Source organism: Bos javanicus, chromosome 1, assembly GCF_032452875.1.
Source record: "Bos javanicus breed banteng chromosome 1, ARS-OSU_banteng_1.0, whole genome shotgun sequence".
Classification (NCBI taxonomy): Eukaryota; Metazoa; Chordata; class Mammalia; order Artiodactyla; family Bovidae; genus Bos; species Bos javanicus.
In genome coordinates, this window is record NC_083868.1 from 78,645,662 (window position 1) to 78,661,281 (window position 15,620).

Genomic DNA, 15,620 nt, shown 5'->3' on the forward strand with positions numbered 1-15,620 from the left:
CATAGCTAACATAAGTTTTTGAAGTGAATTGCTGAGAACTGTCATCACATGGCAGAAATTCCAGTTCTTGAGATTGAAGGAAGCATGACAAGAAGACCCACCACCATTCCCAGGCTAGTTATTCTCAGACATGAGACTTCCACAAGTCACCATAAGAGAGCAACTGTGGGTACTGTCCTCAAAGAAACAGGAACAGAGCCTCTGTGTACCCGTGATCAAAGCCAGCCTGGGCGGGGGGCAGGGGGGGCATGCACTCAGGCTATGAGCAGAGGCAGAGAAGAGTAGTGGATGAGAAGACGGCGCTGTCTAGAGTGGGCTTACTCTCCTCCATTTGTATGTGTTCCAACTCAACTCTGCTTCTACTTTCCTGTCTCCATGATTTCTCATGTCTCTTTCTACTTAGAGTTGCTATTTCACCTTCCCATCAAGGTTCAGCTCAAACACCACTTCCTCTGGGAAGCCTTCCATGGTGTTCTCCAAGGACATAATACTTTTCCCTACCATTGGCTGTATACTTTTTATGATTTTTCTGTCTGTAGTGTCTATTACAGTCATCTGTATTATAAGCATTGCAAATACTATTATAATAATCTGTGGATTTAAGGCTTTCTTCCTCACCCAACTCAGAATTTCCTGAGAGTGCAGATTTTGCCTGATCTATTTTTGTGAGCATGCCAGCACCTTACATAATGCCCTGTATACTGCCCATGCTCCATAAATGCAAGATAAACAGGCAGAAGTTTTTCGGGGGGCATTTATGTTATTCCCTCCTCTCTCTCTCTCTCCCACTCTTTGATAAATAGATTTTGAGGGACATCATTATGGGCAGGGGTCAGTTCTTATTCAACTCCCAAAGCATCTCTTATGGATACCTTTCAAATGACTGGAAATCCATCAAACATTGTTGAACTCAGTTATGTTGATGACCTATTGCTTTCGCAAAGAGACGTAGAATAATGAGGCCTGGGAAACACTTATTGAAAGAATATGCCATGAGACATATTTAGGGCAGGAACTCTGCTGTCTGCTTCTTATCACTAGCCTCATATTTTGTATTTATTGTATCCTAGGTATTCAATATTTGTAGATTATTAGACTACCTATGAAATGGAAAAAGGTTGGGGAGTAAGAAGAGATGATTTCTAAGAAAATCCTGTCTCTCCTACCTGTACAATTGTACATTCCATTCTGTATACCTCTGGTGCTCTTGAAACTCTGTGGTGAAATATAAATTTTTGTCTCCATAATTATTCCAATGACATGCCCTTTGGCATATAGAAAAAGTCTACCATATGGAAAAGTCTACCAATAACATCCTTCATTTTTGTTGAGGACTATAATTTAAAGTGTACTTTCTCACTTGATCCTACAACCACCTACGGGGAAAAGTATTATTATCCTCTTTTACAAGTGAGAAAATTCAGAGCTCAGCAGGGTGAAGTGATTAGCCCAGGGTCACACAGCTTGGCTGTTGCTGAGGCTCCCAAGGTCTATGTTTGATTTCTAGTTCTATGGTCTTCTGATCCCAAGTTCTATGCTTTCTTTCTAGACCTCACTGCATTTTAGCCATCAATAAGGTAAAGCTCCATACTGTGTGAAAAACAGCATACATAAGATAAATTCTCCAGTTTGCAGTTGCTCCCTCTCCTGGGATGGCATAATCAGGTGGGTTCACTGGGCTATTTAATTCTTCTTTCAATGAAAGATCAGTCCAACAGTGTCAATATTCTGGGCTCTGAGACCCAGAGATTGATTACAGGAGTAGAGAATGTTATGGTGAAATATAGAAGAGTACCTAGATATCACTGACTTTTACCTTTTTGTAAAGAAATGGAAAAACTGAAGCACAAAGAAGTGACATCCAACTTCTCCTGAGTCCAGATCTTTAAGTCATTTTACCGTAACTTCTCAGTATCTCATGAAGACACGAGGCAATCAAAACTGGATTCTCTGCTTTAGGAAAAAAAGTGAGCCTGGCCCGCATTTGCCCAGACCTACTGGGGAAAGCCTGAATTAATGAGGTGACAAGGAATAAGAGCCCCTTCTCTCCAGGAGTAAAGGTGAGTGCAACCGTAGGTCCTTCAGAGCAAATCCCACAGCTAAGATGCTCTCAGGAGCTTGGGGTACTGGAACCCTCATCCCTTGAGGAATGTGACAATCCGAGAGTCTCTGCTCCAAGCTACGAGTTGTTTCTGCCTGTGAGGTGGGCTGGAAACAGTCCACCTGAGTGGTGCCCCGAGGAGAGGACTTGCCTCAAGAACACTAGATCTAGATGGTCTCCAGGGGACCCAAGGTACAGGACTTAATTTGCCCCTAAACTCACTGAGAAAGACAAGCTCAGTTCCTCCATTTTCTCCTCTGCAGAGCATGGCAAAACAGCCAAGAGAATTCAAAGTGATTTACTCATTGACAGATCCTAGCCTGTTGGAACACTATTGTTTTATCTTTATGTCTAAAAAAAACAGACCACTCAACCAATAAACAAGACAAGAGAAAGGTGTTTTCCAATTTGGGGCATTCCACAGGATTTTCTCCATCAGTGCTTAAAGTACTGTGTACACAGTTGAAGTCAAAGTGACAGTTGCTTGGTTGTGTCCCACTCTTTGCAACCCCATGGACTATACAGTCCATAGCCTTCTCCAGGCCAGAATACTGGAGTGGGTAGCCTATCCCTTCTCCAGGGGATCTTCCCAACCCAGGAATTGAACCAGGGTCTCCTGCATTGCAGGCGGATTCTTTACCAACTGAGCTATGGCTTGTTGTAATTTATTAAATGTTTTCATATTCATTATGTCACTCCACCCTGCTTTATCACTCCACTTCCTCTGTGGGGGAGACAAATAGGTACTTACTCATTCACTAGGGAGTTAGCAGGTAATGATAAGACTTTGTGTCAGCAGCTGTGCTAGATGCTGGAAACATGTGCATAAAGGGTGACAGAAGGGGAAACCAAGGCTCAGGAAGATGATGTGATATTTCTTAGGAGTACAGAGTTACTCTGCAGGGGAACTTGATCCCAGAGCCAGCTTTGCCATGTGGCTTTTTCCTTGTCTACACACACCTCACCACCCATTTCTGCACAGAAATTCAAAAGGATGATATCTCTCCTGCTTCCTTTCTTCTCCTAATTTACATATTGCTAAATGATGAAATTATACAGTACATAATTCCACAGCAACTCTGCTGCTTAAAAAAAAAATTGGGAATGGAGTAATTAGGCAGAAAGGATTCTCAATTAGGCAGTGGATTCTGTTTCTAACGCAGTAAATGGGGAAGAGATATTTTTTAACTGTCTCTTGAATACATTGCCTCAGAATGATTGCTGCCTTGGAGAGCAGCAGTGCGGCTCTGAAATGGAGCCCTCTGGTCTGGCCTCCAAGCTGTATTTTGTATCTGAGTTCCCTGCCCAGTTCCAGATCCTAAGATTTCAAAGGTAAAAACATTTTAGGATCTTCGGCACCAAGACAGACAGCCAAGACCATCACCTAATTCAAGGTGTCGTCTCTAGTTTTCCTTGTTTGAGGTAAGAAATGTGAGAAGTCCAGAGGTTTTGTCAGGATCCTTTGTGCTGGGAAATAGCAGAAAATGATAGAAAATCTCTGGGTTTTCCAGGGCTGGTCCTGACTTCCTAAACTAGGACCTGCTTGAAGGTTCTGACAACCTTCCAGTTGGATGGCCTTGTAGAATTTTATCTCTCTGAACTTCAGCTCTCTAGACTAATGAGCACTGGGTGATTTCAACCCCATAACAATAGTGAGGACTATGTGTGCGTGTGTGTTAAGTCACTTCAGTTGTGTTCCACTCTTTGTGACCACATGGACAGTAGCTCACCAGGTTCCCCTGTCCTTGGGATTCTCCAGGCAAGAATATTGTAGTGGATTGCTATGCCCTCTCCAGGAGATCTTCCCGATGGAGGGAAGATGTGTAAGCTGCATCTCTTACATCTCCTGCATTGGTAGGTGGGTTCTTTACCACTAGCGCTACCTGGGAAGCCCCTTGGGAGGTAACAGTAGGAACTAGCATATGGTAGGAGCTAAATGGAAGGTTCATTTCCCTCCCCAAGAGGGAATGTTCCCTATGTTCAAATCAAGAAAGGGTTGATCCTGGCAGAAAAAGGCAGGTTTGTTGAATTGACTTATTGTCCATGGCATCAGAGGATGTAACCATAATCAGTGAGTACAAACTCAAGTGACTTATATATAGATCACCATTTTAAAAAATGGCTTTTTGTAGAACTGTTCAAAATAGAGTTCAACAGAGACTGAGTTTTCCATCACTGGAGATAATCAAGCTATGGCTCAACAACAATTTGGAAGAGATGCTTCAGAAAGGATTCCAGCTGCCAGTAACAGCTGAACAATTTGACCATTTAGGACTTTTCCCAAGCTGAAGTTCCATCATTCTGACTGTGGTCATTTGTGGCATAAGGGAAAGACCAACACCTATTTTATATGCAAGGGACTGTCTCTTCCCTAAGGAGAATGAGTCCAGATATACTGACTTTTAGGATCCTGGCCTTCCTCCTTCAGTATTACTGCTATGCATTGGGTTAATACAAACAGTATCTTGTTCTGTCTACAGGCTATGGTCTCCAGGAGAATCATAGAACACTTTTCGACTAAAGGCAAGGGAGAAAATCTCTTGGTTTCCGTTTTTTTTTTTTTTTTCATGCAAATTAAAATGTGAAAGATCCTCATAGTTATTCACAGTGGGATACTGCTTTTCTGACATTTTATTTATTTGGTTGTTCCCTGGAAGATAAATCATTTCTTGGGTATGAACACCAATAAGGAGGCCACTGTTCTTTGTTTCAAATTTTGCATGCTCTGGGAAGGACTACGTTTTTGCCACAGCAGCCAGTAAAATCTGCCAAGTGTCTTTTAATGGATTAGCCTCACAAAGCTAAATGGTTTTGATGCCAGACTTTGAGTGAACTAGAAAAAGTAACTAACCCTCTGAGGTTGACACATCTTCATATCTGCAGGGAAATCATAGCTTTTTCCTATGAGTTTCTTGGCAAGGTTCAGTTAGACTGAAATTCATTCTAAGTACATGATGGGAGAAACATTGACAAGAATAATCCTTCATATGGGTACTTACATAGACATTACTTCAAAACGTGTTTAATTAAAAATGTATGTATATCCCCATTTTATTGCTGATTACATGACTTTCCCAGGAAGGGATTATATAATCCACATGTAAGAACCCAAATTATCAGAGATCAGTTATGGTTTACAAAAAGAGATCTAGTAAAAATGTGTGCTTAGTAGCTCAGTCGTGTCCAATTGCTTGCAACCCCATGGATTGTAGGCCACCAGGCTCCTCTGTCCATGGGGATTCTCCAGACAAGAATACTGAGGACCCAAGAATACTGGGTCCTCCTCCAGGGGGACCTAACCCAGGGATTGAACCCAGGTTTCCAACATTGTGAGCGGATTCTTTACCATTTGAGCCACCAGGGAAGCCCAAGAATACTGGAGTGGGTAGCCTATCCCTCCTCCAGGGCTCTTCCCAACCCAGGAATCGAACCAAGGTCTCCTGGCGGATTCTTTACCAAATGGCTTAGCATAATTAGCAAAGCATCTTTTTGTGTGTGTGAGGTTTGATATGAAGTCAACTCCACATAAAAAGAGGTAAATGTGGAGCTGCTTTGGTGTCTATAGGTGGCAGGTCAGAAATTTTTAGTTGAGGAAGCCGAGGCATCCAGTTTAGGAAATGACTCATTTGGGATTATATAACCGCATGACCAAAATTGAGACCTCTACCCACTTTTATGGATAAGCATAAAGGAACTGGAAAAAGTGAAAAATAAGAAGGAAGCGGAATCCTCAAATTCTTGGGCTCTCCAACCCTAAGAATGTATCACACACTTCAAAATTCTGGACCCCAGGGACTTCTCTGATAGTCCAGTGGTTAACAAGCTGCTTTACGGTGTAGGACATGGAGGTTTCATCCTTGGTCAGGGTACTAAGATCCCACATGCCACAGAGCAACTAAGCCCACTCGTAGCAACTAGAGAGTCCGTGGGCCACAGTGAAAGATCCCACATGATGCACTGAAGCTCCCATGTGCCACAACTAAGACCCGACACAGCCAAGTAAATAATGAATAAATATTTTCAGAAATTCTGGACCCCAGCTTTTGAACTTCCACTGGAGCGCAAGGAAGGGAACCTCAGTCATCAGATTTTAAATGTTGACCTGGTCAGGCTGAGGAGAAGAACTAGACCATCAGGGAAGAACACGTCCCATAGCAAAAGAGGCAGTCAAGCCCCATAACACCAGACAATCCACAAGCGTTCTTGAAGCTCTTTCTCTAAACAGTAGTAATGATGTGTTACAGTCTCATTAATCTGTAGTTTTCAAAGGACTTGCACATTCACTGTTCAGTTTGATCTTCCCACCAATCCTGTAAAGCAGTAAGGGCTGGTATCATTATCCTCATTTTACAGAAGAAGAAACTGAAGCTTGGAGAAGCCAAGTGGTGTGGCTGTGGCCACAGTTAGTAAATGTAGTTGAGTGATAACTTGACCCTGATTCCCATGTGGTTCTCTTTTTACACCATGGTCTCGTGTTGTTTTGGGTGATATGGGCAAGCAGAAAGCAAGATGTTAGAAATCTTTCTAAACAGGTGCAGGGGAGGGCTCTGATATACTGGGAAGTTTCACAACCCTGCGTCATTCTCCCAAACCAGAGGAAGATGCTGGTTAAGATACTTTCAAATGGTGACAAATCACATTGCTGCCATGAAAACCAAGGCTCTCTTGCCTTTTCCCCTCAATGTTATCACAGGAAAAATGGTGGAAGAAAGTCAGACAGAGGCATATGGGAGCTGGACTTCCATGAAGCTCATCTCTGTTTAAAGTTTATGAACTTTGGTTACATTCTTCCAACAGGAATACAAAACTCAATCATCCTAGCAGAGCATCTGAAGGAGTTGGGATTCTTACTCTAATTGAAGGATACACAACAGGCAATTTACTGAGTGAAGTAAGTCAGAAAGAGAAAAACAAATATTGTATATTAACGTATATACATGGAATGTAAAAAATGGTACAGATGAACCTATTTGCAGGGTAGGAATAGAGACACAAATGTAGAGAATGGACTTGCAGACACAGAAGGGGAAGGAGCAGGTGGGATGAATTGGGAGATTAGGAGTGACATATATACACTGCTGCTGCTGCTGCTGCTGCTGCTGCTAAATCGCTTCAGTCGCGTCCAACTCTGTGCGACCCCATAGACGGCAGCCCACCAGGCTCCCCCGTCCCTGGGATTCTCCAGGCAAGAACACTGGAGTGGGTTGCCATTTCTTTCTCCAATGCATGAAAGTGGAAAGTGAAAGTGAAGTCACTCAGTCATGTCTGACTCTTAGCGACCCCATGGACTGCAGCGTACAGGCTCCTCCATCCATGGGATTTTCTAGGCAAGAGTACAGGAGTGGGGTGCCATTGCCTTCTCCGCATATATACACTACCATGTGTGAAATAGACAGCTAGTGGGAAGCTGCTGAATAGCACAGGGATTTCGGCGTGGTGCTCTGTAGTGAGCTTGAGGGATGGGATGGGGGGTAGGGTGTGATGGGGCATGGGGTGGGAGGGAAGGCGAAGAAGGAGGGGATATATGTATATATACAGCTGATTCATTTTGTTGTACAACAGAAACTAACCAAAACTGTAAAGTTTTTATACTCCAATTAAAAAAACAATTGGAGACTATATATACAATATGCATATGAATAAATATATATGTGAAAATTTTATATACAGATAAGGTAAATAGTTCCTATGTGAAGATTACATATTGCATTGGACAAAGTAATCAATTCACACTGATTATGTGTCAGTATTAGATATTTTATGATATTATATAATATTTATTGACTATTATATGCTAGGCAATATACTGAAGGTTTTCATATATTAATAATAATAATGAGAAATTCCATATTTTCTTTAACCATTAGCCTTGTAGTAAGTATGAGGATGAGATTTTATTCCCAAACTGTCGTTTCCTGGTGTTATCCTCACCTGAACATCTACGATTTCCTTAAAGTTCTCTCAAATTTTTTCTGAGCAGCCTGAGGGGGTGACTCACACAGGCTCTTGTGTGTGCTATGTCACTTTAGTCGTGTCCAACTCTTTGCAACCCCATGAACTGTAGCCCTCCAGGCTCCTCTCTCCATGGGATTCTCTAGGCAAGAATACTGGAGTGAGTTGCCATTTTCTCCTCCAGGGGATCTTCTCCACCCAGGGACTGAACCTATGTCTCTTTATCTCCTGCATTGGCAGGGAGGTTCTTTAATATTAGTGCCACCTGGGAAGGACCATGCTTTCATATAAAGCCCCATTTGGAGTATGTCATTTTGCCTCTTCAAGATCCTTCTTTGACTCTAGCAATGAACCGAGGCAGAACCTCCAAGCTGCCATCCCAAATTGAAGTTCATGTAACTGTCAAAGGTGCAGACACCACTTGTAATTGTACCTCATAGCACCAGAGCTACCTTGTGCTTCCTCCTTCTCTGTTTTACACGATGATGTTTCATGGGTCCCATGTTGGAGCTGCCTGGCATTCCTAATTTTTACAGCCTTTAAGGAAACCTTCCATCAGATTAATTTAAGTGGCCATTCTCCTGACTTCTGCCATGAATTGAGGCAGCAGGCAGACCTGAGATGAATGGGTATGATACTCTGGAAATTGTCTTTCTCCTTTCCCAAGATTCATGCTCTATGGCTCTTTGTTAGAGGCCTCCACACTGCCTCGTCTCTTAGAAGCCTTCCCTCTCAACAGGTTTCCTGGTCACCACTGCAAACAGTCACCCGCTGACCTACCCCATAGACCTTCCAGTCCTCTTCAGAAGGACCTGCATCTAGGCTAGGATGAACTCAGCCAGCCACTTGCCAACATGTCCACATAGCAGATGTCCACACTACATACAGACACATGTACATATACATACACACAAATGTATACATATACAGTAAGTGCCCTACACACAAACCTTTAGGTTGCAAATTTTCAACCATGCGAACATGAGTTCTCACGTCCTATCCTATAAGGTAGTTCACATGTCTGGTGTACACTGACACACACGTGCATCCCCTACAGATGGTGGTACTTTTGTATACTCTACAGCACTGTCTAGATTACAGTAGCTCAGCATCTTTATTTCAAGCCCAGGGTGTCTGGAAGCAAGTGTAAATGCAGTGGCATTGTAGCTGGTATCTCCTATTACTGATGATGCTTCATCTCTATCGCCTCCCTTCTTCCCTCCTCCAGTTCACTGGATGTCCACTTCTGGATGCCGGCTGTTGTACTGTACTACTGTACTTTTCAAGGTACTGTGTGTGAGATTTAAAATGCTTTTTTAAAATTTTTCATGTTTTTTTTTATGTATTCTTTGTGTGAAAGTATTTAATCCTATTACAGTAGTACTATATAGCTGATTGTGTTAGTTGGCTAATTTCATTGGACTTACAAAGACACTGGACTTAGAAATGTGCTCTTGGAACAGAAATTGTTTATATATAGGGAGCTTCCTGGGCTTCCCTGATGGGTCAGCAGTAAGGAATCTGCTGCAATGCAAGAGCCGCAGGAGAGGCAGTTTTGATCCCTGGACTAGGAAGATCCCCCAGAGGAGGGCACAGCAACCCACTCCAGTATTCTTGCCTGGGCAGTCCCATGGATAGAGGAACCTGGAGGGCTACTGTCCGTAGGATCGCAGAGCCAGACATGACTGAAGAGACTTAGCAGGCTCGCAGGGAACTTACTGTGTAAAATCCACAGATAATAAATTGATAAATTGTGCTATACTGGCAACTGGAGGATACAATGTAGTTGAATACAAGTAACTATGAGATAGATTTTTAGACTGTCATGCTAAAGTTGCTTTCTCTCTGACCTTGAAAAGTGCAAGAAGCCTAGGCTATTCCAGGGACACAAAATGGACCCGAGCTGTACTGCACTCTTTCACATATGAATGCCACCGTGTGAAATCATTTCCGTAACTCAAATGTTCAAGCTAAAGGCTGATGCAGCAGCCTGAACCTCAGCAGCACGGGGACCTTTCTGAGGTAGGTCCTCTTGCTTACAGAAGCACTCAGACATTGCTCACCAGACCAATGGCCATCAGCCAAGCCATGCTTGGCAAAGTCTGCAGTGTCCTGCTTGGAGACTTTGCTCTTAGAAGGTGACATAGGAACTTCTTAAATGAAGAGAACCAAAGACAATAGATCACTTCTATGTCCATTTCACAGAGGAAGACAATATTTCAAGGAAGCGGATGTTTTACATCTACACAGTTTTCCACTTAGCTTCTGACCTCTTCTACTGCTGCTGTAAATCTAAGGACTGTCCAGCTGTCAGCCTTCCAGATGACATTTCTCTCTAATGCCCCTTTAGGAGAAAAAAAAAATGCAGCAGAGGAGAGAGAGAGAGACTGTCTCAGGCAAGGACTGTGTGAACAAAGCCCGTGGTTGTAGCATGAAATTAATGAGAAGCTGAAGGCTTCTTTCTAATGAGAAGAAAGGGAGTGTGAGTGTGGAGGCACACGTGCAGATGCGTGCACCTCAAAGTTCTTCTTTTATATATATATGAACCATTTTTGAAGTCTTTATTGAATTTGTTACAATTTGTTGCTTCTGTTTTATGTTTTGATTTTTTGTCCACAAGGCATGTGAGATATTAGCTCCCTGACCAGGGATTGAACCTGTACCTCCTACAGTGAAAGGTGAAGTCTTCATCACTGGGCCACTAGGGAAGTCCCCTGGAATCTCGGTATTTCTAGTGATCCTTTCCTCTTGGTACCTCGACTGGAGTTGGAATTGTTGCTTAGGAATCAGTTCTGAGGTTACAGTAATGGAACAATTTTGTTTTCAAACACTTTATGATTTCAGACTTGGATTGCCATCTTTTCTCTACCACTAACAAAGTGACCTTAAACATTTTATTTAACCCTTTTGAGTCTCTCTCTCTCTCTCTTTTTTTTTTTTTTTTTGCATAACTGAGAAAACATGTATTTATCCTACAAACACATATGGGGCACCCGTTCTGTACAAGGCTCTCTGATAATTGTGTGGGGAGGGTAGAAAGAGGGAGAAAGAAAATAAGCCACACAGTCCTTTTTACCAAGTTCTTACTGGACTGGTTAATTTTTTTCTGTTTGCTTTTTGTGTTTCATTTTTTTTTTTCCATTGGAGTATCGCTGCTTTATAATGTATTAGTTTCTGCTGTATAGCAAAGTGAATCAGCTATATGTTTACATAAATCCCCTCTTTCTTGGATTTCCTTCCCATTTGAAATCACCACAGAGCATTGAGTAGAGTTCCCTGTGCTATACAGTAGGTTCTCATTATTTTATCATCAGTCAGTTCAGTTGCTCAGTCATGTCCGACTCTTTGCGACCCCATGAACTGCAGCACTCCAGGCCTCCCTGTCCATCACCAACTCCCAAAGTCTACCCAAACCCATGTCCATTGAGTCAGTGATGCCATCTAACCATCTCATCCTCTGTCGTCCCCTTCTCCTCCTGCCCTCAACCTTTCCTAGCATCAGGGTCTTTTCAAATGAGTCAGCTCTTCGCATCAGGTGGCCAAAGCATTGGAGTTTCAGCTTCAACATCAGTCCTTCCAGTGAACACCCAGGGCTGATCTCCTTTAGGATGGACTGGTTGGATCTCCTTGCAGTCCAAGGGACTCTCAAGAGTCTTCTCCAACATCACAGTTCAAAAGCATCTATTCTTCGGTGCTCAGCTTTCTTTATAGTCCAATTCTCACATCCATACATAACTATTGGAAAAACCATAGCCTTGACTAGATGGACCTTATTTTATACATAATATTAATGCTTAATTCTTAACAGTCCCTCTCTTGACTTGCATGATGGCCTTTGTCTTTCTCTGTGATCAGACCCTGTCTGGCCCCACTTCCGTCTCATCTTTCCCTGCATGGGCATCTTCCATGTACACACTTATAGACTCTCTCTCCCTCATACCACCTTCCGTATTCTTGCTTTCTTGAACTAGGAGGTATGTGTGCTATTTAGAGTCCCCAGCATTTTTCTATAGACATATTCCCAAACAACCATTTCTTTCACCTTCATAGGATTAGCAGTTATCATTTCACCTTCATCTTTATTCTTTAATTAATGGCTATCTCACCCATTTGACTGCAACTTTCATGTAGACTAGACTCACAGCTGCTCTTGTTCACCACTCTATCTGCAGAGTCTAGCATATCCCCTGATGCTGAGCAGGCACTGAATATTTGTTAAAGGAATGAAGTAATGAACATTTGTTTTCTACTCTGCTTTTCCATAGATTCTCCTCTGGGCTTATTTGGCCCAATTGCCTCATTTTACAGATGAGAAACCCAGATTCCTGGGAGGAAGAAACTTGCTCAGCATCACACAGCGCCTTAAAGGCTGCCACAGAACTACAAACCAGGTTTTCTGGCTCCAGGAAAAGGAGACAGGGCTCTTTCCAGGCTGTTCTTATTTTTCTTTCAGAGAATAATTAAAATGCCTCAGGACTTACCCGTCTGGGACTATCAAAAAACAAAGAAGGCGGGGGACTTATTTTTACTGATAGTATGCTAATACAAACTACTACTTGCCCGATCACCAGAAAGTAGTTTCCATTAAGGAATCGGCCATCTGTAGGTGGGAGTCCCCAAGAAGAGGGTCACAGAGAACCACAAAGCAGAGTGTCAGCAATAGCCACCACTCAGCTGCCCAGGTCTTTGCCTCTCCTTTCTCTTGCCTATGACTGATTACTGCAGAATGAATTGTAGAAATCTTCTCGTTTCCACCCTCCACGGCAAGAGCATCAGTTTTGCCGTCAAGGATTCTGTCTCCAGTGTTTCTGGTCTGCAGGATACAAGACCGTCCCTTGTTTCCTGCAGAAGGAAGGAGTGCCTCTCCTCCTGCATGCCTTATAGACTGCTGTCTGTGTTCAGTCTCACTAAGGCTTGTGTAAATCCTCCAGATCCTATCGGTGTCATACCCTTCTCTCTACAGTAGCCACGAATCAGCCCGAGGACCAGTGAGGGATGGTAGGTACCACTGATACCCTGGCTCACCCTCCCCTGCACAAGGCCTGCACCAAGTCTCTGAAGGGACCTTGATGGGGACCGGGGGAATGTGATGTGATGTCTATACTATCTCAGTCTGAGCTTGGCAGTAGAAATGTAAATTTCCATCAATACCTTGGCAGAAGCAGCACAGAAGCTCAGATGCATAGACAGCAAAACTGATGACCTTGCGCCTCCTTTGTAACAAAGGCGTTTTGTTTTTTCTTTTACTGAATTCAAAGCATCACAAGTAAAACTATCTATTATCTGTCAGGGGCTTCCTTTATATCGTATTACGTCTCTCACTGAATGCAGCCTGCTGTGCTTCTTGTGGAAGGCCCCATAATACATGTGCTGTGTGTTTATATCACATCCTGTGGCTCTCTCAATTGTTTTGATGCCACAGATTTTGTCAAAATGAACACTTGGCTAAAAATCATATGCCAGTTCGAAGGAGAGTGAAATGGAACAAAGTTCTCCTTGGTCTCTTCTAGCAAGATCCTAGAGGGAGATGGCATTTCTCTGCTCTTTCCTCCACCCTTTCATTTATTCATTCATTAGAAATTATTGAGCTGGGACCTGCGGCTACCAACATAGACCCAGGTCTTGGCCTCAAGGTGCACTTAATGTCCAACTGTATTGGACACATGAACATAGAAACAATCTAGATTTCAGCATGGTACATGCTGAAAAACTGCTGGCCATGGGGGTGTCTGGGGAAGAAATGGCTGGAATTCAAATTTCAGGGGCATGCATGGGTGCTCATTTGCTCAGTCATGTCTGACTCTTTGCAACCCTGTGGACAGTAGCCTGCCAGGCTCCTCCATCCATGGAATTTTCCAGGCAAGAATACTGTAGTGGGTAGCCATTTCTTTCTCCCAGGGGATCTTCTCAACCCAGGGATGGAACCCGTGTCTCTTGAGTCTCCTGAATTGGCAGGCGGATTCTTTTACTACCATGCCACCTGGAAAGCCTGATATCAGAGGATATCAGAGGAACACAAGTTAATTCCAGAAAGATCTGAAATAAAGAGGAAAATGCCAAAAGAGGAAATTGGTTATAATATGGACAAACAAAGACTGGGAAACTGAGTGGGGTAGCAGATGGCTAAGCAGGTCCAGACATTAGGTAAGATCACTAAAAGATGTACATTTGGGCAGCAACCACACAAAGCCAGGACGAGAGAGAGTGCACACATGATCAAGGCATCTCCTGTCCAGGCAGGCTCCTGGGGAACCCAGGCTGACAGCCCCAAAAACTGAGCCTCAGAGACCTTTCAGGACCCTCTGCTGACTGGAATTAGATGTGACCCCAGCTCTACAACGTTCCAGTTTATGGAGGCAACTCTCAATCACTTGAGCAAGGTCATAGCGAAGAAGATTTAAGGCTTCTTAAACAGGGCCCCCAGACTCCACAAATTCCCCCAGCTGTCTGAGGACTCTCAGTTTTGCAGAATTCAAGGCCCAGAGCTCCCCTCAGAACTACGGATGTGGTGGGGAAGTGGAAACCGAGCCGACATTTGGTGTGTTTGTAGCGTTCCCAGCTCTGGTTTAACACAAGTGATGTGTTTCGCTCACAAACTGGCACTGAGAGCTCATTTACATTTAAATAAGAGGCTTGTTAATGCCAGCAGGAGGACGCTGTCAATGCCAAGCCTGGCTCAGGATTCCTGCCAAGGAGTTTCTAAGAGCATTGCTCTAGGAAACTCCCCCAGAAGAGAAGCAAGCGTGCCTTCTCATTAAGACAACTCCACCACAGTGACATTTGCCTCAGAGCAGCAAGCCTTTGGCTTGGCTGGAAGCAAGTTGTCGAGTCTTAGAAAGTTACCTGTTGCCAAGACAGTCTTTTAGTTCAGCTTGGCTCCATACATAGCCCGAGACCACCTGGCACATGTCTGGTGGCCTGGTCAGGAGGGTGGCAAGGTCGATCCTGACTGCTGACCCCTCCAGTCACGTGGGGAGTTACTGAGAAACACGTGCAGATCATTTGAGTTGTAAAGAGAGGACCTATGCCATTGTTGAACAGCTCTTGACATTGGAAGTTCCTTCCAGGCACTGGCAGAAAAAATGCTGGTCTCTTGTAAGGATGGTGCACTCAAATGCCTGCAGATGCCCAGCAGGGAACACGGAGGATGAGACGTGCTGTTTATGAAACCGTCCAAAATGGTTGGGAGCCTAGCTGTCTAGTCTGAAGGTGAATGTGCTACTCAGCGAGAACTGATTCGGGTTTTGTAAACATGAATCTTGTTCTCTGTGGCTTAATGACTATTGGGAGAGTCAGGTAATCAGACAAGAATCACAACACAATTAATGGCGACTATCTTGGGGAAGTAAAAGGGCCAGCAGAAGCACATAGAAGTGGTAAGAGGCACACAACGCAGAATCTAAAGGTCATGAAGGGACTGAGGGTTTAAGTTCAGTCTGAAGAATGAACAGAGGTTACCCAGGCATAGATGTGTTGGGAGAGAGGGAGGAGCAGGTACCAAGGTCCGGAGGCTATAGCGAGAACAAAGTACCTTAGAGAACCTAAAGAAATTTTGTATGAGAGGAGT